Source organism: Corvus kubaryi, unplaced genomic scaffold (assembly GCF_017639235.1).
Source record: "Corvus kubaryi isolate FWS band 111438036 unplaced genomic scaffold, C.kubaryi_AGA036_p1.0 37308, whole genome shotgun sequence".
NCBI lineage: Eukaryota > Metazoa > Chordata > Aves > Passeriformes > Corvidae > Corvus > Corvus kubaryi.
Window position 1 is genome coordinate 15,026,182 of NW_024581096.1, and position 21,513 is coordinate 15,047,694.

General features: G+C 51.2%; 1 long non-coding RNA gene across 1 annotated transcript; it reads right to left on the minus strand.

Annotated features, from left to right (window-relative positions):
* Positions 1-15,706: 15,706 nt before the first annotated feature.
* Positions 15,707-20,561, minus strand: LOC121664941. Its single transcript, XR_006016173.1, has 2 exons — positions 18,782-20,561; positions 15,707-16,022 (listed from the first exon to the last, which is right to left on the minus strand). It is a non-coding gene; the product is annotated as an uncharacterized LOC121664941 (long non-coding RNA).
* Between the last annotated feature and the right edge of the window lie 952 nt (positions 20,562-21,513).

Below are 21,513 nucleotides of genomic sequence, written 5' to 3' on the forward strand. Positions count from 1 at the left end.
CTTTGGTTTCTGAAACAGCTAAAGGATGTTGGAGATAATGATTAGAAACATCACTAGGGTGAGCAACGGCTTTGGAGGCTCGTTCTGAAGAAAGCAGGGTTAGGCAGAGAATTTTTCAACCCATTAAAAATTAATTGCCAGGAAACTCTCTGGTGGGGTTAATGAATAACAAGCCTTTGAGATCCTCCAAACAAGGCTAGCATTTCTGAGAGACTGAGGACCTGGTGGGTGCAAGGAGGAAGCCACTCTTCTGCTTTCTGCCAGAAAGCTTCCAAAAAGGGGGCAAGATAAAGGGGACCTTGCTTGCACCAGGTTCCCCGGAACAAAAAGACTCCCAAACCTGATGCCCATGCAGTGATGTGTAAGAGAAGATACTCAGCCTTTGGATCTCTATTCAGCCATGGATCAAGGGAATCTGGGTGACTCGGGGAAGGATGCTGCTGGCCCCTCTGGAAGGGTCACTCTGTGATTTTGAGTCACACCCCAAGCAGTGATTTTCCTGGCCATTTTTGAGAGGAGACAACGGGTGCTACAAGCCCTGCGACAAGACCTTGGACACAGAGCAGCCCTCAAGTCCCCATGATGGCAGTGGGAGAGACGAGACACCCACAGAGGCCTCCGAGGATTCCAACCCCATGCATGGCCATGTGAAGCCAGGATGCTGTGCTGTAAGAGCCCCCAGACGCCCAGACTGCATGAGGGGACACACCCGTGCACACACACCTCTGCATTCATACGTGACTGTGCATGTGTGTGCAGTGGGCATGCAGGGGTACCCAAAAACCCATTTCCAGGCATGCCCATGCCAGCTGAGGGTCCTGGGTCTGTCCAGAAAACCAGCAGGGGGGACAGCAGGCAGCCATAGGGGCAGGTGGGGCAGGGGGAGGCTGTGGGGCCAGCAGGAAGGGGTGACACTTAAGCTAGTGGCAGGGGAAACGTGAGACAGGGTTGGTCTGGAAATAATGCAGCTCCTGCCAAATTTACAGCCCTCTTGGGGAGGGCTGTGAGAGCAGGGGAAGGAAAGCCAGCGGCAGGCCCAGGGGATATCGCCAGCGCCTGGCTTTTTGAAGACATGTGCTCCTGTGTTACAAGTGTCAAGAGGGCACCGCATGAGCCTCTTTAATGAGCCCGAGGAGCAGGGGCGGGGGGAGCTGTCCCACCTCTCCGGGAAGGACTGGAGGGAATGCAGAGCCAGGGCCGCCGAGGTGAAAGTGCACAGCAAGGGGCTCAACACATGGAGCCGTGCAGCACAGCAGGAGAGCAGGGCAGCCGGGTTCTCCATCCCTCCCAGCTGCCGGGTACCACTGAAACAGCCACCATACAGCCCTGCTCCTCCTGAAAAATGTCTAATGGAAGGTGTCCCTGCCTACGGCAGGTGTGTGGAAACTGAACTTTAAGGCCCCTTCCAGTCCAAACCATCCTGTGATTCTATGAAAAAAATGGAGCTGAATTGCCCTTGGCCAGGGCTGAGGCTGTGGGCAGCAGGTGTGAAGCTCATGGGCTTGCTGCAGGAGGTATGATAAGCCATTGAGGGCACCCCAGCCAGCGTCCCAAAGGGCCATCCTCTGTGCCTCGTGCTGCTGCTACCTGCAAGCAGGCTGAGGGCTGCATCTTGGGGCCTGACACCTACAGCGACCTGTTTCATGACTTGGCTGCAAGATAGAGCAGGAGAGAAAGCAGGACCAAGAAAGAAGCGATGAGCTTGTCATTCAGACACAATTACCTGCTGTAATCGTGGAGGGGAGGTGGGAAAATGATCTGCCAGGGAAATTGCTTTGGGTAAAAATGATCTGTTTCTTGCTCCTGGCTTGCAGCTACGAAACTCTTCATTTTAACCCCTTCCCAGGCTCCATCTTCCATGAGACACCAGCGCCCATTGCATGGGCCAGTGCAGGACCTAGCAGGAGCTGACAATTCAGGTGTGTCCATGAGAAGGTTGTTAACCCTCTCCTTACTGGCTCTTTCTGCCTGAGTGGTTTCTACTTCTTGCAGCAGAAGTCGAGTTGGAGTCTGAATTGGTTCTTTAGGTCCCCTGAATTTGCAGCTGGCAGAACCCCTGCTCAGAGAGTGGGAGAGCACCCCACAGTCACTGTCCACCTGCCCCTGGTCACAAGCCCCACAAAGAGACAGCAAGCTGGGAAACTGCATGGTTCTCCATCCCCTCGGCGTGGCATGCAAGCCAGCCCCATCTGCTCCGAGCCGCGCCGTGCAATGCTCCCTTCTGCTGCAAGGAAACTCATTAAGCATCAGCAGCGTGGGGCTAACGATGTGCAGATGAACACTTCCATCTCTGTCCGCCAGAAGGCTTCGAGCCTGGGAAGTCAGGACGGTGGCACTCTGCCTTCCCTGACGAGAGTGTTGCATGGATTAATTAGGAAATACTTGCAATGTGCTTTGGAACTGGAAAGCGCTAAGTGTTATTAATCAGTGTCGTGATTTACATAGAAAAATCGCAGAAAATATGAGGGGGTGGCGAGTGGAAGAAATAAATCACCCTGTGGCTTTGATGGGGATGGGGAGCATGGGAATAGCTCATCCTGACCCCACACCACCACTGCTGGTATTGACAGGGACAAGGGAGGGCCCAAGGTTTTTGGACCACCAAGGGAAATGAGAACTCATCAACCCACCCTAGAGGGGCACCTTGGACTCACTGGACACACCGTGCTCAGTGTCCCATGCCCAGACAGGACAGTCCCTGTTCCCTCTGGGCTCCCTTTGCTCTGGGGAGAGAACAAATTTCTCAGTGTCCTCTCTCCATCACAGTGTGGGGCTGCCCAAAGGCAGCACCACCCAGCGCGGCCCCACCCACGCACAGCATCTCCCTCCACAGCAGGGCTGGCTATCCAGAACAGATATTTTTGGTTTCTTCACAGGCCTCAAAACCAGGGAGTGAAAAGGGGACTAAAAGTTGCTGTGTCCCCTCCTCCAGACAGAAATCTCCTGCTTGGAGAGTGTCTGCTCTGTCCCACCAAACTGGGACTAGGGGAAAAGGAGACCTCTGCTCCCATCTACGGGGGACTGGGAGAAGTACGGCTGGGAGGGAGAGACCCTCCTCTGCCCCCACAGACATTTGGGATCACCAGGAGGATGTGCCATGTCCCATGTCCCAGCAGGACAGTGACGGCCATACAAGGCTGAACAACAGCTCCTGTTTTGCCCAACACAGCAGTGAGACACCCACACCAAGCCACTGGACTTTGAGGAGATGGGAGACTGACCAGGCCAGCTGGGCAGGAGTTTTGGAGAGTTGGGATGTGTGAGGTGTGCAAACAGATTCAGCAAGGACACTTCAGAAGCAGAGAAGAAGGGCAGAGCAGAAGCAGACATCACCTGGCCTCTGCATCTGGCCACAACTGGGAAGAAGTTTCCTTTAGAGCAGCCTGGAGGGCTACAAAGGATCCTGCTGACCTTATAAAACCATATGCCAGGCCACAGCTCACATGTATGAGCTGCGCAGACACCCAGAGCTCTACAAGTCCCACTCCAAGCACAACTTTGTACAAGCACAGACCTCTACAGCAGCCACTTTTCACACTCCTGTGTAGAGAAGCAGAGTCAAAACTCCACAAAAAGAAATCCTATCCTGTTTTTCTGCCTAGGACATGTCTGGAAGTGGGCTGCAGACTCCTCAGATGTAGATAGCAAGCCATAGTTATTTAACATGCTGTGAAAATCTGTGATTTGTCTAAAAACCATTGCTAAGAGGCTGGTCCCTGGCAGTCTGGACTGACAGGGTGGCTGCTCAGGGAGGTTTGATGGGTCCTGCTCCCTGCCTGGCATTTGGAAATAGCCAATTCATCTCTGCACTAATTTGTGTGCACAAGATTGTGACTGGCTTCCCCCAAACATCTGCTCAGGTTAAACTCAATGACTGGATATTTGCAGAAAGCAAACATGGGAGAGGGCACAGCCCAGACCCAGCAAATTTATTCCCCTAGGCAAGCAAATACTAAGGGGACGTTTTTTCACCCATATTTGCTCATTTCTATTTCAATGATTTAGAACACGTGTGAGGTCAAATTAGCTCCTTAGAAGAGTTCCTTCTAGCCTAAGAACCCCAGGTTATCCCTCTCCTTCTCCCACTCCCCCTCCTCTGGTTTTTTGTTTTTTTTTTTTTTGCTATCTTTCCCTTCTTTACCCTTCCTTTTCCTGAAAACCCCAACGTTTACATACAAGTTCCCCAGGGCCAGCTGGCAGCTCCCCTCTGCCCCTTTCTTGTCCCCTGCCTGCCCACATCTGTAGCTGCTGCTCACCCCACCTGCCCCCGGGGCCTCACACGAAGCCACTGAATTGAGAGTTAATTTGAATTTGAGTTGACAAACTCCAGGCATACCCCATCTGCGCAGGCAGGAAATGGCCAATGTGTTAACCTTCCAGCAGGGAGGGCAGGGCAGAGGGGAAATGCTTTTACCTTTCCTTCCATTTAGTGTAGCTCTTAAAAAAAAAATTAGGCTCAAATAAAATAACGCCTTGGCCTGACCTAAAGCCGATGTGGAAATTCCCTGTGAGCATCCAGAGGTGTCTAGGAAAGGGAGGAAAACCCTATCTTGCTATTTGGGATCAGGGGCTGACGGCAAAGCCTTGGAGAGGAGGGGAGGGGAGCCCAGGCTCACCATTTTTCCACATCTTATCCCAGACAACCCCGTGGATGTCTGCTCTGTCCCACCTCACTGCAGCAGGAGAAGCTGCCACCATGTCCCCTCAGCTGTTTGGGGACTCTTTCTGCTTTCCTTCCTGTAAAGTCAGAGTGTGTTGCCCAGTCAGCCCTCCATGGCTGCTCTCACCACCACAGCAACGGAGCAAAAGTGTTCCTCCACAGGCAACAAGAGATCCTTGGATATTTATTTTGATGGAAGTAGTGGTGTATTTAACCAGCTCTGAGGCCAGAGAGTGGCCAGGGTTGATGTTCTGCCCTTCTCAAGGAGCTGGAGGTGCAAAGGGAACCTATGGAAGTACCTCACATCTCAGAACAAAGAGGTGCAGCTTATACTCGGGCACCTGTCCACACCATGTGGCTGCTCGAGGTGCCCTAAGGCCGGATTTTGCCGGCTGATAAACCACAATGTCATACATGAACTCCCTAATTAGCTTGGTCTTTGCATGTTAAGTGTTTTAATTAGTTAATTTTGGGTTACACAATTTTTAATTGAGTGTTAATGTTCACCCATCAGTCCAGGTACAAAAATCAAGTTCTGCTATTAGTGTTTTCACTTGTTCAAAGCAGTTTATCTGCACCAGTTCCAGTTAAAATTCCCCAGTTAAAAGTGTCCCAGTTAAAAATCCCTTTCCAACTTTAAACCACTTGTACACTGTAAGAGTTGTTTTTCTCATGTTCTCTGTATACTTTTACAAATGTTTTAAGATGTGTTGGATGTATTTTAATATTTTTTTAAGGGTTTCTACTTTGCACCCTAAGTCTCAGAACCAGCTCCAAACCCCAGTTTCTAACAGCCAACAGCCAGTTTTAGACCTTTGGCCGTTGGTCTGTAAGTAAGCTCCTTGGCAACCTGAATCTTAATAAGGGCATGTTACCACTCTTACTCCAGCTGCTACTACCCCAACCCTGACAACGACGAGCTATTGGTAGACAGAGATGATCTGTCAAAAGGGAAGCACCAATCACTTAGGACCAAAGGGGTGTGCCGTGGGCGGTCTGTGGGCGGACTGGGGTGGAGCAAAGGTACTATAAAATAGTGAGTCAGCCTCAGAGCAGGTGCGGACCACTGCAGATTTCAGCTGTAGTGGGCGTCAGTGCTGGGCACTTAAGCCTTACTCCTATTTAGGAGCCTTTAATAATTTTTCTTTGACTTTTGGGTTAGCTAAAAGTCAGCCCAGCACTGCAAGTTTTCCACCGGAGGTCCAGTGCTGTTTAAGCCCAAAGATCTCTAATCCCTGCGTTCCCAGGCATACCTCTTGAGCCACTAGGATCCCAAATCTTTATATTTTTCTGATTTTTGTAGTTTTTCAATTTTTCTGTTTTAATAAATTATTTCAATTTTTCTAAGAGTTGTCTTCGTTCCTCACAACAACTTTCAACTGCAGGGAAATTTGCCAGGATGGAAAAAAAGGAGATTTTCTTCTTCAGTGGGGGATGCAGACGCCTGGGTGCTGCAGAGGGTTTGAGCCCCCAGACAGCTTCATCGTCTCCTTCTCAGCCTCTAACCCCCCATAGATTTTCAATCCCACCTCCCACTGTTATTCTAGCATTTCTTTCTCAAAGATGGCACTTCCAGCTGATGCTGATTTTTCTATCTCTCCAACAGTGTTTTTAAGCACAGGCAAGGCAGCTGGAATAAAATCAGCATTATTTAGCATTACCTAGCACCAAAGGCACTTGACAGATGCAGAAGAACAAAGATTTGGGCTGAATGTTGGGAGAAAGCTTTCTAGTGTGCCCAACACAGAAATGGGGGAAGAAGCTGGGCTCTCCTTCCCTGGGGAGCTGCACAGCCACAGGCAGGCTGTCCACTCCTGCAGTCCATCCATGCTGGCAGTTCCCCTGTGGGGGATTGAGCAGCCTCATCAGAAAAGCAAACGAGCAGTTCTTGGGGTGTCAGGAGCTATGGGTGAAGCAGGGCTTGTACTGATAATGTTATTGCCACGTCTATTTCCTCATCCGTTGCTGCACCACCCAGCAGCTCAAACATCAGCATCACCACGTAGATGCCACCATCTCTATGCCAAAACAGACTCCCACCCCCCCAGTACTCCCTGGGATATTGACTTCTATGGGTCATGAAGAGAAGGATGAGGATGCAAAACATGTTGGGAAGAGAACTGGGGAAAGCAGGGAGCAGCAGGCAGAGGACTTAGGATTAGGTCTGAGGCCCATCCCAGAATCTGCCCTACCACTACTAACTATGCCTGGCTATTTCCCTTCCTGGCTGCATCTCCCGCCTGCTGAGTACAGAAACATACCAAGCCCTTGATGCTCCCTCCCTCTGCCACTAATGCCTGTAATGAGGCTTCAGTCAGGCACAAGATTGCGGGAACTGCAGCTTGTCACCTTCCCCGTGGCCGCAGGCTACGCCAGGATTTTCAGATGCTGTAATAGAGAACTGTCAAACAAACCCATCCCCTCCAGAGATGCTCCACTCAGCCTTGTGCTTGCACATCCCCTTCTCAGTGAACACATGCCACTGATGCATATTTAGGAATGGGATAAACAACCTCTCTCTGATCCTCCCTCATTTGTGTGCTTGCTCTCCCGAGAACTTTTTGTAATTGCTTCTTTGCCTTTAAATACCATGCTGCTCCTTTGGCATTTCACTGTTTAAATGTCTCCCGCTTCGAAGATGATATTGTCTGGAGGCGGATGGATTGGGGTGGTGTCTGCAAGGTGCAGTGCATGAGAGCAATGGGCTGCTCTGCCTGTCTGACTTCTCCAGTGGTGAAGGCAGGGTCAGGCAGGATGGCTTTTTGCAGCACAGCCACGGAAAGCTGGGTTCAGGCAAGATGACTTTTGCAGCACAGCCGTAAAAAGCTGGGTTCGGGCTAGAAGCTAGGATATGCCCCTTGCCCTGCCCTTGGAGGAGTTCCTCCTCCTCACTCCTGGTGGTTGCAGTTGCCTTGGCTGCACCTGCCTTCCCTGCAGGGGGAATAATGAAAGGGAAAGGTAAGTCATGCTCTGATGGTTGGAGCCATCCTGCCCCAGCATGGGCTGGAGCATCCCATTAGGACTGGGCTGAAAGTTCGGCCTCCAGCATCCCCAGGCCCTACAGGTGCTGTGGTCAAGCAGGCAGCCAACATTTCCAACCCCCTGTGCTCACAGTACTGGATCCTTCCCACAGCTCCTTGCTGTGCTTCACAAACCTGCAGCCTCCCAGCTGGGAATGGATCCAGGGTGTCCCATACTGCAGCACACACTTGTGGCTCCACATGTACAGGGAAATGTGCCAGCTCTCACCTCACAGAGCCCTGGCCCTGAGCACCCCCATTCATATGAACCTTAGAGCCCCAAGAAGGATATTCTCAGGATTTTCCACTTACACATTTTGTTCCCTATTTTGCAGGCAAAGGCACAGCTGAAGTATTTTTGCAATTAGTGTAGTATTAAGTACTGTGATCAGGAAATTTTCTTTCAGGGAAGGGGCAGGGGGACAGCATGAGGAACATCCTTTCTTATTATTTTTGGGAAAAGTGTAATTATTACCCCGTTGGCCTGTCTGTGAAAGGGATTAATAATGTCCAGCTTCACAGCTGTCAAAGCTGTGATTAATTGAGCTTGCTATACTGAAATCTCATCTGTTTGTCTTGTGTCAATGTGCAAATTGAAAACACAACACAATACATCTTACCAGGCATCCTGTACCTCTCAGCTTATCAGGCACCCTCCTCTCACCTCTCTGCTTCCAAACAGCCTGGAGGACTTGAGCCACTTCTTTGCAGCCATGTTTAACCTGGAGCTGGCCCAGTATTACCCCTGCTGTGGGCGTGGTGAGGTTAAAAGGCTGAGGACACCTCCTGCTCTGCAGCCTGATGGTTGGTCTTGCAGGATGTTTCTTCTTCTCCCGAAGAAGGGTCACACGGGGGTAAAAGATTCAAGAACGGGTTTGCCACAAAAGCTTGCTTTTTGGCAGGACTTGCCCCCACATCACGACACTTGGATCCTCAGTGTATGTGTGTGCCCACCACTCCTCCCAGGCACAGCTGCTTGTTTCCTTACGTGGCAAGGGAAAGAATGTTGCAAGATGTGAGTTCATAAATGATGCCTTGCAGAAGCTTGTGATAGGATTAACTTAAAATAATTTTTAGGCCACAACTCACCCATCCAAAAAGTCAGAATGTGCCTGAGCATGACCGGCTGCACACCTGGGAGAGAAGCTGGGTCTCACAGCCCTGATCCCATCATCTTGCAGGCTTCAGGAAAGAGCCTGAGAATATCCCTGGTGGGACTATCCTTGTCATAATTCACAGAATCACAGAATTGTCGGGGTTGGAAGGGACCCCTGGAGATCACTCAGTCCAACCCCCCTGCCAAGGCAGAGTGACCTGGAGCAGTGACACAGGAACATGTCCAGGTGGTGTTGGGATGTCTCCGGAGAGGGAGACTCCAGGACCTCCCTGGGCAGCTGTTCCAGCGCTCTGCCACCCTCAACATAAAGAAGTTCTTCCTCATGTTGAGGTGCAGCTTCTTGTGTTTTAGTTTATGGACACTGCTCCTTGTCCTGTCACTGGGCACTATGGAAAAGAGTCTGGTACCATCCCCTTGGTTGCAGCCTCAGCACCAGCTGTTCTCTTTGCTCAAACTTTGGACCGTGAGTTTGGTTTCATAGCAAGACTTCCATCTTCCATTGTACTTCCACCAGTCCCACTGAAAGGACATGGGGTATTTTTGTCCGCAAGGCAGCGTGCCTGCCTCTTGGTGCTGAATAAATAAATTACTGTGATAGTAAAGGAGATCATTGTTAATCAGAGTGCATAAAGAGCCTGAGAACCCTCCAGGGGAACATGCTGCAATGCATTGAGTGCAAATCATAGGCACTTTCTTACAGGGACATGATATTAAAGAGGAATAGAGTTCTGTGGCAGTACTGTCTCTGAGAGAGAATTCACTAGGACCTGATGGTCCCCGTCAGAATCTATCCCAGGATCCAATTCCTGCCCAGAAACAGGCCTGGAATGTGTTTGGGACTTCCCTGTCCTCCACCTGGCATCCCACACTCAGATGAATGAGAGCTCCAAGGCACAAGCTGTGCTAGGCAAAGTCAAGGCCCTGTAGGGATATGCCCCTGTCACTTCCCCAGTAAAGTAATTTCTGAACCACACTGGAATGGGAACCCCCTGAGAGGACCCTGCAGAGACTAAAGGCAGGTGAAAGACAATACCCTAATTAAATACCCTATCCCCGTGGCTTTAGCTGATGCTCACAGAATAAAAACAAGTGGAAAACTAGCAAGAACAGTGTGTTTACCATTTCTCATTGTATAATATGCAATGTTTTCTCAGCGTGTCTTCAGGATACAAGCAGCTGGGAGCCCAGACTGGATGAAAAGAGAGAAAGAACAAGGTGTTAGGCAAGAAATGCTGGGGAGATGGAGGAAGTAAGGTGTCCCTTTGTAGCCACCACATAGCACCCTGTGGTGTTCACCCTAACAGGAGGAGAAGCTGTTCCCATATCCACCTTTACAGTGGCTGTTGTCAAAGCCACTGGGGAATTTGGTGCCGGTGGTGCCTGGTGGTGAATGTGAACCATTTTCCCACCTCCCCGTTTTAGCAGAGATGTCAGGAGGGATGGAGCTGGGATGGTCAGGCCATTTGCTCTCCCTCTGGGACTGTCTCTAATCCCTTTACAATTCACTGGACGTGGTTTAGGCGTCTCTTACCTTGCAGCTGGGCTGGACCCTCCATGGAGGATCCTCCTGGGTCCTCTCCCGAGTGGGTGTCCTGATCAAGAGGCCATCTCCTCCTGACCCAGCTCCTCCAGGTCACATGTGCACCTTCACATGCCCCCTCTGCACGGACTTTTACCCTTCCAGCAACCTGCACAGCCTGGCTCAGCCCCAGCAAAGCTGGGACGCAACTCTCAGCAGCACCAGCACTGTGCCAGGGCTACAATCCCTGTCCTCCTGGTACGCACAGCCTCAGTCCCCATCACCTCTCACTTTTAGCAGGAGCACCCAGTGATCTTTTCCATCAGGCTCCTGCTGAGCCTGGTGAATGGGGTGGGCATGGGCTGCCCCACATCAGCTGATGCTGTAAGTGATGGCTCAGGTGATGAAAAACAGAGGGTACATCTTCCATCCACAGGTATCAGCAAGCTGTGAGGGATTTCAGGGACTGGGGAGGGCAGGATTTTAGAATTTAAAACAATTCCAGCAGGCTGGAGGAACCATCCAAAAAAAATCCAGGTTGAAGGGTAGGGTAAGTAATCCGCCAAGCCACAGGGGAGGCATTTTGCCCTGCAGGCAAGGGACCCATGTGGCCTCCTGCACCTGCACAACCTTGCCATCCTGTGCAGCAGCCACCGGCTGTGACATGGGGATAAATGTGCCTGATCCACCCTAGGGAGGCTAGTTTGGCAGCCAGGGACCTGAGTCTGCAGCAGGAAACCAAGGCATAGGCAGGAGCCTGAAAGGAACCTGGAAGGGGCTTGCTCCTGTGAGCAGGAAGGAAAGAGGTTTCTAGAGACCCCAGAGGACTTGAGGCTCCTCTCGGTCCCTGTCCCCTTTAAGGAAACTCCCCCTCACGTGTTGTTTGTGTGATCTGCTGGAGTCTGCATCACGTTGAAGCCCATTAGATCTGTTTTCTGTAGCTGAATAATTTTAATTTTCTAGTCAGTTACCTTTCAGGTCTCGCTTCCTTCTTTTTTGTGTCTTAATTGTTTTTCCATATATCTGTGCTCCCCTGACATTCTCTCCCCTCTCCGGTGTGCCAGCTCTCCTTCCTCTCCTCCCCTATCCTCTCCCTCCCTCCTGCTTGTCTCCACCTGCCTAAACCCTCCAAGGCTATTGCATCTGCCACCCTCCAACTGCTCTGCATCATGCCAGCAGTGGCTGCACCCATGTGAGATGTTGTGCCAAGGAGCTTTGTCCTTCCTGGCAGGAGATGGACCCTGGAATCAAGGATCAGGCCAGCTAAACTGCAACTGCATGTATTCAGGCTGAAGGCCACTCAGGTCAGGTCTCAGCAGCTTCCCTCCTGGTGCTGATGGACTTTGGAGACATCTTTTTCCAGTTCTCCAGGCCCAGCCCCCTCTCTCATCAGGGATGCCATATCCCAACTGGGAGCACAGGCATCCTGACTCAAATTTCCCGGATGATGGTGGGAGAAACAATGCCCAGACTGCATCAGAGCTGTCTCGCCCATCTAGAAGCGGAGATAACCTGTTGTAAATCTCTCCCTGTGGCTGGAGAACACCTGTCTTGTAGGCACATGAAACCATGGAAAATGGCATTTTGTGCCTGCAAGCAAGCAGCACGCAGCACACAGTGATGCCAGGATGTGCGCAGGGAACTGTCTGCAGCTGCACCCGACATCTGAGATAATGAAGAGCTGGGGGCTGAGTAGCTGAAGTACAGTGCCAAGTTTCCCCCAGGACAGACGGGATGGAAGGGCATTGTCTGTCACTGCCAGGCTGGGGGACTCAGTGCTGCATTGTTTCCTCCTCCCGCCTCAACTTGTTGCATTTTCCCATCCCAATCCCAGCTGCGGGCTGCTGACACCATGTCCTGAAACTCAGGGCTTGTACATGGCATCCACAGCAGATCCTGCATCCTCTCCGCCCCAAGGAGATGATTTTGGCCTCACATCATGCCTGTGCCTCTGCTGTTAGTGGGCAGGTTACACCATGCACATCCTGCCCAGTCACCTCAGGGGCAAGAGGAGCATCCCCAGCTTTGGGCAGGAGCTCCAGTTTCAGTGCCTTGTCCTAACCTCAGTCTCCTGCTAATTTCCATCCCTTTAGAGCCATCTGTGGGAAAGACAAGTGGTCCCTGTCTTTGCTCAAGGCCCCTGGGCACGGTGCAGTGACAGGAGGCAGCCAGTTCCTGAGCCGTGCGACTTGCCCTGCCAGGTAAAGCTTCCCCTCCTCCTTCCCTTTGAGGAATTTCTCACAGCGCGGCTCACTTTTTCTTTCTGCAGAGCCACAAAGCAAAGGAGATCAAACCTCAGGCACACATGCTCCCAGAAATTCATCTGCCAGCAAACCTGGGTGTGGAGCCGGCTGCATCCCTGGTACAGGAAATCAAAGGCGGCGGCTGATACATAGCACAGTGCCGAGGTCAGGGGTCCCTTTGCTGTCAGAAAAATGGGACAAGAGGAAACAGCAATAATCAGATCACTCAAAAGCCTCGCTTACGCCTCACCTGGTTGCAGGGCTCCCTTCCCTGCAGCACACACTCGGCTGTCCCCACGTCGGCACCCGTGGCTGGGAGCACAAGGGATGGGCAGCTGCAGGGAGACAAGAGGTGCTGAAAGGTGCAGGAAACAGAGACATCAGCAACCTCCAGAGGCTACCAGGGCTGGACACTGGCAGCAGCGACCTGTTGTACCTCCAGAGAGCCTGTTGGAATAGAGAGGATGGGGAAATGTGCTTCAGATGTCTTTTGGAGGAAATTCTGTCCCAGAGACACCAAGCTAGCCATGGATCTTCAGGATCAGAGCCTGCCCCTTGGAGCCTGCCCTCTCCCAGCAGCCTGAGCTGTATGCAATCACCAGGTCTGTTTTTCAGAGGAGAAAAGCAAGGTCTGACATCTCTCCACTGGTAATAAATAGGGGCTTATCTCTGCCTTGCACTTTGCTCTCAGCCAGGCCTTTGACACCCTTGTGCACACAGCCTGTGACTCAAAATGTTACATGGATCTGTGGCAATTCTTATTTCTGCTGTGGAAATTACACCTCTGGGGCCACAAGAGCGGTCTGCACACAGCACCCAGGGCTCGCTCAGCCCGTCTGTTTGCCCAGGAGGGACCTCTGGCCACTGCTGCTCCTGATTAGTTTTGTTTTTCTTGCTAATAAGGGATCGAGCAGTGATCTCTCACAGCAGCCACGTGCAGTCGGCAGGGATGCTGGAGAGCAAATAAGTCCATGGGTCAGGAGGTGTGTAGGTGGGAGACGTGCGGTGGGCTGACAGTGCACAGGCTGTGCTCAGCTGGGAGGTTGTGATGGGTGCAGAGCAGCACTGGGAAGGATCACTGTGCTGAGGTGACGGCGTGTGGGAGACTGTGGCTCTGTGTGCTCCTCTGCACGTTTGTAGGAATGCGCGAGAGAGGTGATGTGTGTCTGTGTGTGATAAGTGGAGCAAAACATCCAAGCAACAGGCTCTGTAGGCTGGAGATGTGTGTTTGGGTGCAAAGAGATGCTCTGGCAATGCATTTAGGCTGTAAGGCTGTATGACAGGGAGTGTGGGTGACAGCTTTGCATGCACAGCTGGTGTGGGACGTGGTGTGAAAGGATTTTGTCAGGTGTCTGTTCATGCTTCAGTGTCTGTGTATGTATGTGTGTGTAGCAGTTATGCCTTTGCACCCCTACAGCAACACATGGGGCAGACTTTACCCCCCCATAGCCCTCCCTTGTCAGACAGGATGGAGTGAACCAGAGGCATCACTGTTCAAATACTGAACGGGGTGACCTGTCTGCTATTCCTTGAAAATAAGTGGCATTTTATATTCAAGCGCTGGCCTCATTTCTAAAACCCTATTAAAAAAAAAAAAAAAAAGACAGACAGAAAAAACGCCAGGAGGAATCAAAAGGCGAGGCCGACGGGGAAGTGCAGCCCTCTGAAGAGGACGCATCTTATCTGAGCACAGTACTTCAGACGCAGCTCACGAGCCCTGTTAAGCAGCGGACATCTGAGTGCTCCGGCTTGTGCCAGAGCCGATTTGTATCAGCTCCCACCATTCCTGAGAGCGAGCCCCTGGCCCTGAGAGCCCACCTATCTGGGTCTGGTGGGATGTATCAGGGGACTATCGACAAGTCAGGGCTCTTCACCGTCACCTCAGGCTCCTCTCCCCAGCCCAGCCAGGTGACTTATCCTGGTAGAATCCAGCTAAGCCCAAAACACTTTGGGAAAGGCAGATAAATAACACAACCACAGCCTGGCATCCTGCACAGCTGGAGACCACTGAGCTGGTGGAGAGCCCAGTTAATCACTCAGCATCCAACACCAAGCTGGATGGTGTCACACAGGCTGACCCCATGTAGCTGGACAATACCCTGGCTGCCAGGCAGTGTTAGGAGAGGGCTCCCAGGGCATGGACTTACCTGCTGGTGTGCCCTGACAGCCCCTCAAATTGTCTGAAAGGGACCTTGCAGCTGCCACAGGTGACACATGCATCTGGAGGAGGGCAGGTTTGTCTGCCAGACAGAGGTATGCCCAGGAGGGCTGTGTTAGCCAGCACGGACATGGGCAAGGTGGGGGAGGAGGCATAAGAAGGATCCATCCTTGCCAAGGCCAGTATGGAGCATGGGTCTTTACCTGGGGTGCTGGGGGCCTGGAGAAGAGCAGTATGCATGGGTGCCCTCCAGGCAGGAGTGGGGAGATGGGCAGATTAAGGGAAGGAGGAATTAAGTCCTCTGGGGAGATGGTTGATCCAATTAATTTCAGCCACTGCTGGTAGAGACAAATCACTCTCTAGGCTGTTCTTTTCTCAGCATAGACATTCAGTCTCACACTGCCCTGCTGCCCCACTCCCCTGCCCATCCCACACAGTAGTACTGCGGGGTCAGGGTGGTGGAAGGCACAGGGCATCCTTCCCATCCTCTTTCCCTCCGCCATGCCAGATCCACAGGCACTACCACAAACCCCGTGAAAAACTCTGCCCACACCATTCCCAGGCATATCCCTGACACTCCTGCAGTCAGCGGTGTCATTTAAATATCCTGGGCAGGACAGATTCTGATTGCTTTTATTATCAAGATAATCCATCCCTCTGATTTCAAGAGACCTCCTGCAGGTTTGCCCTAGAATCGCTGGAAGAAGAGCTTAATCCACAGGCTGTGTTGCCACTCCAGAATACGCTCGGCATTCCTGCATTCCTCCGGTGTACACACGCCCGCCTGAACGCTAATGTCACCCAGAAGCCGCTATGCACAGCGCATTGCAAAGAGGAAGGAGCCAGCGTGGAAAACTCTGCCTCCTGCTTTCATCAAGCAGTGGATAATGAACTGTTTCTGCAACCTCCCAGTGACTTCACAGGTTGTCTTGGAGCCAAGGAGCCAGTTATTTTCCAGTCAGAAAGGGCCAGCCCCAAAGCAGTTCCACTTCCATGAATAAATAGCTGTTTTCCGGTTTATTGCTGTTTCTCCTTGGGATCCTGAGCACAGGTATCACGACCAGTAGGTGAGAGGGGGTGCTGGCTCTCTGGGTTACCATTTTCCCAAACATTGCCCAGACTTACAGTGCATGTCACAATGATGAGGCATGTTTTTGGCTGAGAAGCCCCTTTTTAACTTTCAAGGGAATAACACAAAGGGAAAGCCTGGAGCATGAACGCTGAATCCAGACTCCCCATGCAGAAGTCAGTCAAGGAGCCCATTTCTCATCAAACCCAAGGAATGGCAGTGGGAATGGAGATAATCTGCAAAACAGGAAGTGAGAATGGTTTTCCCTGGACCATAATGCACACCAAAAGAAAGCTGGCGTGTCAAAGGATGGGATTCCCGTGGGGCAGGGCCAAATTTCCTGGGAGAAGGGTCTGGGGGATAGAAATAGCAAAAAAGTGAGCACTGTTATCCCGTAGGGTCAAACTCAGAGGCTAAGGCAGTGCCCTTCCTTTTCTTCACCTGAAAAACAGATGTTTTCACAGGAAGGAAACATTGATTTCTGGCCCACTTTAGCATCTCTCCATTCAAAAACACTGCTGTTCTTCTCCAGTTCATCTGCAGATGCCCACAGCTGCAGTGTCCAGACCTGGACAGAGCTCAGACAAAGCAGAATTGCAGATTTCAATGGCTTACATCCAACATCCAGCATTAATGCATCCCAGGAGGTGAGCTGCCCTTTTTGCTAAACCATCACACTATTGACTCATGCTAAGTTAGTCATCCATCTGAACCCCCTGATCCTCGCCTGCCATCCTGCTGCCTCTCCAGGCTCTCCTGTCTATGCATTCGTGCATTCATTTATCCCTCCCAAATGTGGTACCCTGTGCTCTCTGTACCAAATTTCATCTGGCTGATTCCAGGCACTCTCTCCCATCCATCCCTGTTGTTTTGAATTCTGAGCCTGTACTCCGAAGTTCTTGCAGCACCCTCATTAATACACAGCCCTGGACTTATTTAGCAGATGCTGATATCAAAATGCATATAATTACTCCCAGTTAGCAAAGAAGTGTATCTATTTAGCCAGCAGGAACGTTTTTATTTATAAGTGCCTTGAAAAAACCTTCAATTGCTATCACTCACACTGATAAAAATCCAGTGTAGTAACTACTGACTCTAGCACATATACTTCAGATTTACTCAGCTAAGTATTTGAGAGCAGAGTTGGGCCCATTCTTGTCGTGGACCCAGCAGTTGGTCATACCATCAGTCTGTGAAATGCCTGCAATAGGTGGAGCTATTTATCTTCGCTCCCCAGTGAGGGATAATTGTTCGTTCTTTTTTTTCCTTTTTCTTCTTCCTGTCTAAGCTGTTCGCTGAAGAACTCTCTAAAATGAAAAACAGCAATAACAAAAAAAACCCCCACCAACAAATCAAACAATATATTAAAAAAAAAAAAAGGACCCGTAGCTCTGGAGGTGTCACTTGGTAAATCACAATCAGATGCTGCTCAGAAAAATGAGGCTGGTGAAAGAGCTAAAGAGCTGAGCTCACTCTGGGCACGCTTGATGAGATAACACACTCTCTAAGACAGCTCTTGCTATGTTGCAGCAGCTTTAAAATGTATTTCTCTTGATACAAAGCTATTCATGGCAAACATGCCAGCAGTGCCTGAGCAATGTTTCTCAGTGTTCGGTGCCCTGCCTTGAGTGTGCAGAAGAGAGAATTTTGATGAAATAACAGTAGTGGAAAGCAGAGAGGAAGAGGTACTGGCCGAGGAGGGTTTGTGTGGTGGAGGAGCCCAGCTCAGCACCGAGGTTTGCTGACATGGGCCCTCTTTTGCCAGTGTTTGAGTGTTTGCTGAAGATGCAGCAGCCCCATAGCTCAGGGACTTCCTGAGCAAGATAGAATACCCATGTAACTACAAACTTATCTTTTCTATAAAATTGCCCAGCCTTTCCTGCCATCCAGATAAGCATTTAGAATCCATGACCAGGTTGCTGAACATCCACTACTTAGTGCTGGAAGTATTTCTTATTTACTCTGGAACGTGGCTCCACCTCACTTCATCCAGTGCCCCCTACTCCTCACACCAGAAGAGACACCTTGCCCACCTGGTTCATGTCTTGAATTTATGAGGAATTCCCTTACCCCCTCTCACACCCTGTGAGTTTGACCAACCTCTTTGCAAACCTCAGCTGGTGTTCCTGTAATCAGCAGCAGTAAAAAGGCCATCACTTGGAACAGGATTAATTAGCCCAGTGGAGAGGATTCAAGAGGTAGCAGGCAGGAGCCAGGAAAATCAAGGGGAGTGCATTCCCAGGCTGTGTGTGAGGGAAGTCAGAGCCTGGCTTAGCTGCCCAGGATGCCCAGGTGCATGATAAACACCAGCCAGGAAGCAGGAGTAGGGACGACCCTGTGCTCCATTGTGGGCACACAGCATCAGATAATCCATCCAGGAGACAGATTGAATCTGGATGAGGACTGGCTCAGCTGAGCGTCTCATGGGGCACCAAGAGGACAAGGGATGTGGGAAAGGAAAATCCAGGCGGTGATGGTAAAGTCACACTATGAGTAGCCCACGGCAGGCGAAGACCAGAGAAATTGGGTGAGATTCCAAGCAGTGATCCTGAAGATACCAGCACTCCCATCTTCAGTACCAACTCCATGGGGCCCAGCTGAGCACTGGTCTGTGTGTCAGGCCAGCCAAGGAGCATTTATAGTCACCCATGCTCAGGTAAGGGATAGGGAGACAGGAAGGGCAGAGCTGTGGCTTTGCAAGGCACTGATGGCAAACAACCTCCTCCCACCACAACAAGTCCCAGCACAGACAAACCCACTCCAGATCCCATTGCTCAGCCCCACACACCACCCAATTCCCCTCGCCCCATGCTGGGGAGGGAGACCCATGCCATGCATCAGCTGCTGGAATGTGAATGTCTCAGGGTAGGAAAGGGAGCCCTAATTCTGCAGGCTGGCATGAGGGGGTCACCAACAGAATTGTCACTGCAAGGACAGGAATTGCAACCCCAAACTCCCACCCCACTGGCTTCACATCCTCTCCTATCTCACTCACCTTTTTCCCCCTTTCTGACAGCACCCAAGCGCAGGAGGGAGGATGTCTCCCCCCCAACATGCACTCCAGAGAGCTCTTTTCATTCTGCATTTAAAAGGAAAAGAAGAAAAGGCAGAGCAAACCTGTCTCGCACGTAATCTGCTGCACAAATGCCAGCTCTCAGCAATCGATTGCAAAAGCTCCCGGAGGGCTGTTTTCATTTCATAATATTTATTGGGCTGCTTTATTGTCAGAATCATTACAGTTCAATGTACTGCATGGATTTTATGCCAGCTGCGCTTAGTTTGTCTTGTTTTTAGCACTCCACATGCCTTATGTGGGGCTGTGGTTGCACCTGGGCTGGGACTGCTCCTCATGTAGAGTCTTCTGTGCAGCATGGGGCAAGTTACCTCCTCCCTCTGTGTCTCTATTCCCTGCCATTCCAGGATAAACTGAGGCTTGTTGAGCTACCCGTAAGATCCCAGGGCAGGAATGATCTCTGCATATACAGCATCTCTCATAAATGAGTCCTGATCTTGGTTGACCCATTGGATGTGAAGCAATCAAAGCAACAGAGCCCAAACCATGACATGATTACAAAGGAACTGTGAGGGAGGGAGAAATGGGAGGAGGAGGGAATGGGGTTAGAGAAGGGATTACCAGCAGCAGCAGATGTTATATATAACATCTCCTGAGGGCAAGAGTTCTGGTGAGAGGGGCTAGGATGGGAATTGGGCCAGGGTAGCCATGAAGTGGAGGTGCTGCAGTCCCTGAGGTGCAGATGCTCTGCAGATTCTTACTGGTGCAAACTCAGGGCCTGACTGTGTGCCTATAGTCAGTCTGTAGACAGCACCCAAGCAGAGCAGTAGGATGGAAAGCACTTCCAGTCCCCATTCTATTGCTACCACTTCCTTGTTTCTCCAGACTGCCTGGCAATTAGGAGGTGAAGAGGAGGAGACCAAAAGGCTGCCCTGTGTCCCCAGTTCTCCCCCAGGAACAGCTGGGCATGGCAGCCAGCACAGGCTGAGTGTCACAGCAAGAGGGACCCTCCCTGCAGCAGGCAAGGCGATCTTCTCCCCTTGAAGAGAGGGACCCTGGGGCATGAGGAAGGTCCTCATCACACTTCCTGAGTTCACAAAGCGAGGAAATGCCTGACCCCAGAGGAGGAGTGCCCCCCAGACACACAGCCCAGGAAAAGGGCTGCCCGCCTGCACACATCCAGCTCAGCTGCTCGCCAGGGCTGGCAGCCTCAGGGAGAGCCTTGGCCAGAGCTGCTCCCAAGCGTCCAGGCAGAGATCGATGGCTTCCTGGGGACAAAGGCTGGACCCAGCAGGGATGTCAGGAGAAGTGGAGAAGGATGGGATGCCAAGGCTTTTCCCAGGGAGGAAGTAAGAAAGAGAAGCAGACGATTGACAAGGGACAACAGCATCCCTCCTGCAGCAGGTATTTAGTGCTCACACTCTGCAATAACCAATAATTTGAGCTGTAAAGGGAGCCCTGGCACTAACTCAGATTCAATAAACACCTGGGGGTGATCTGAGGTTCTTCAGGCCCAAGAGAGGAACACTGTGAGGAAACACAGCAAGGAATCACCGCTGAGATCCCTGCCCTGCTCCCAGACACACATCCCAGCCCAGTGCCGGGGGTGTCAGGGGTCCCCAGAACACAGCTTAGGGCAGTTCCCACCCCAACCAGTGCCTGTTGCTAACTTTGTGATTGTGTGTGTGCTGGGAGTTATTATTAACAGCGCTTTGGCTGTTCATTTGCGTCTCACTTTTTTCAATTACCGCCTGCACGCTGCCTTCCCAATTGCCTGGCGGGCCTTGACTCACCTGCCTGCTGAACATAATTTGTTTTTAATATATGGCTCTGGCAAATTTTCTCTTCCTCCCTGTCTTTTTTTTTTTTAATTATTAAACAAAATCATATTTTTTTTTGCAACTCACGTTTGTAATTAATTCCTAAGCAGACGGTGTCTCAGCAGAGCAAGGAGGGCTGAACCAGGTGTCCTCAGGGAGGCAGATACTCAGCACCTACAATTAACCTTGTGTGCACTCCCATCCCCAGAGACCAGCAAGACATCTAAGGACAAACCTCTCTGAGGATGCATTCAACCCTACCATGGCAGGAATACTTACTGTGGCTGTATAAAGCTTGGCTTCAGTCCAGGGCTGCCAAATCTCCACAGTCATACCATCTTTGATGGGTTTCTCTAAATACAGGTTCACTCTTCCTTGCCTGGCTTCTCCCCAGGGCTTGCAGCCCAGCAGGGTCTGGAGGCCAGTTCACACTACCCTTTCTGAAGTTCAGCTACTGCAGCAGGTCTGTCTCCATCTCTGTGGTGGGAACATGCTCTGGAGAGGCCACTGGTGGTTGGTTTGAGGTCCCAGGAAGGACAGGGAAAGGAAGCATCAGGTGGGCTGAAAACACACGCTGGAGTTTGTAACAAACTCCCTAATTTCTCAGTTCCTCCAGGGCGTGAGAGTATTTGTGGCCACCCATTTATACTCTTTTGCAATGGTGGGTGGTAATTACAGTCACTTCTCTGTCCTGGGGGGTGCTGAAATCTCATCTGGAAAATCACAGCTGTTCACTGAGGAAGGAGGCTGATCTGGCACAGTGCCCACCAAGGTTGCACCAAGCAGGATGGGGGCTGCCTCACTGCCTCCAAGGCAGCCCCTCACCCCCAAATCTCACTGCTGGGCCACCACACCTTCAGCCCACCCAGCTAAGCAGGCAGGGCTCAGGAACAC